Source organism: Arachis ipaensis, chromosome B6 (genome assembly GCF_059453495.1).
Source record: "Arachis ipaensis isolate K30076 ecotype BB chromosome B6, ASM5945349v1, whole genome shotgun sequence".
NCBI lineage: Eukaryota > Viridiplantae > Streptophyta > Magnoliopsida > Fabales > Fabaceae > Arachis > Arachis ipaensis.
The window spans coordinates 83,742,732-83,745,106 of NC_142441.1; positions in this window are offsets into that span (position 1 = coordinate 83,742,732).

Consider the following 2,375-nt stretch of genomic DNA (forward strand, 5'->3'; position numbering starts at 1 on the left):
TTGCCAGGGATTGTTCGAGTTTGGACAACTGACAGTTCATCTTGTTGCTTAGATTAGGTAATTTTATTTTATGTTCATGCTTTTTACTTTTTATTTTTTCGAAAAAAAATTTCTATTCTGTTCTTTAGAGTTTTAAGAACGAATTCTAGAGTTTCATGATGATCTGTTGAAGTCTGGCTGGCTGTGAAGCCATGTCTAATCTTTTGGACCGAGGTTTGAACCTGTCATCACAAGAGCTTGTTGATTTCTATCAATTTTGCTGTTGAGAGTAATGATTTGCTAAAGCTTGGCTGGCCATTGGCCATGTCTAGTGTTTTGGACCGAAGCTTTCACTGAAAGCTTGGCTGGCTAATAAGCCATGTCTAATTCCTGGACCGGAGTTTTAGACTAACATTGCAACGATTCCAGGAATTCTCATTAAGAATTTTGAAGTCCTTTTTCTCTTTTTCCATATAATTTTCGAAAAATCACAAAAACATTTATAAATTCATAAAAACCAAAAATATTTTGTGTTTCTTGTTTGAGTCAAGTGTCAATTTTTAAGTTTGGTGTCAATCGCATGTCTTTATTCTTCTTGCATTTTTCGAATATATGCATTATGTTCTTCATTGATCTTCAAGCTGTTCTTGATGATTTCATTGCTCTGATCTTTAATTTCTCTTATTTTGTGTCTTTTGTTGTTTCTTACATACATTTTCAAATTGTTATAGTCCTTAGTATACAAACTTCTAAGTTTGGTGTCTTGCATGCATTGTTTATTTCATCTTAGTTGCATTCTTTTTATTATTGTTTCTCATCATTAAAAATTCAAAAAATTTTTAAAATTGTGTCTTTTCAAGCCAATAATACAGAGAATTGAAGATTCAGAACATTCAGCAGAGAAGTTACACAGAAAAAGCTGGGCGTTCAAAATGCCCAGTGAAGAAGAAAAACTGGCGTTTAAACGCCAGTCAGGGTACCTGGCTGGGCGTTAAACGCCCAAAAAGGTAGCATTTTGGGCGTTAAACACCAGAATGGATTCCATTCTGGGCGTTTAATGCCAGGATGACACAAAAGGAAAGATTTTGTTTTTAATTCAAATATTTTTCAAATATTCATAATTTTTCAAAATCAAATTTTTTTCAAATCATATCTTTTCAAAATCAATTTCTTTCCAATTTTTTTATTTACTACTATTTTCAAAAATCCTTGCTACAATTAGTGATTTAACTCAAAATTTTCAAGTTATTACTTGCCTATTAAGAAAGGATCAAAAGTTTTAATTCTAGAATCATATCTTTTAATTTCTTGTTAGTCAAGTAATCAACTTTTATTTTAAAACTTTCATTTTTTTAAATTCTCAATTCATATCTTTTCAATCACATCTTTTTCAAAATTAAGTTTCAATCATATCTCTTTGATTTCTAATTTCAAAATCTTTTTCAAAAATCACTTAATTTCTTTCCCAATCTTGATTTTCAAAAATCATCAATCAAATTTTCAAATTTTTTTTATTATTTCAAAATCTTTTTAATTTATTTTCAAAAATTCTTCCCCTCTTCTCACATCCCTTTATTTAAAGGACTAAGACCTCTCCATTATCAACAATTCAAACTCTATCTCTCTTGATAAGTTCGAATTCTCTCTTCTTTACCTCATCCTTCTATTTTTATTTTCCTCTGACACCTCAAGGAATCTCTATACTGTGACATAGAGGATTCCATATTTTCTTCTCCTTTCTTTTCATATGAACAGGAGCATGGACAAAGGCATTCTTGTTGAAGCTGATCCTGAACCTGAAAGGACCTTGAAGAGAAAGCTAAGAGAAGCTAAAGTACAACTCTCTATAGAGGACCTAACAGAACTTTTCAAACAAGAAGAATCCATGGAAGCCGAAAACAACAACAATGCCAACAATGCAAGAAAGGTGCTTGGTGACTTTACTGCACCTACTCCTGACTTCTATGGGAGAAGCATCTCAATCCCTGCCATTAGAGCAAACAACTTTGAGCTTAAGCCTCAATTAGTTTCTCTGATGCAACAGAATTGCAAGTTTCATGGACTTCCATTGGAAGATCCTCATCAGTTCTTAGCTGAATTCTTACAAATCTGTGACACTGTCAAGACCAATGGGGTTGATCCCGAGGTCTACAAGCTTATGCTTTTTCCCTTTGTTGTAAGAGTCAGAGCTAGAACATGGTTGGATTCACAACCTAAAGAAAGCCTGAACTCTTGGAAAAAGCTAGTCAATACCTTCTAGGCAAAGTTCTTTCCACCTCAAAAATTGAGTAAGCTTAGAGTGAAAGTCCAAACCTTCAGACAGAAGGAAGGTGAATCCCTCGATGAAGCTTGGGAAAGATACAAACAATTGATCAAAAGGTGTCCTTCTGACATGC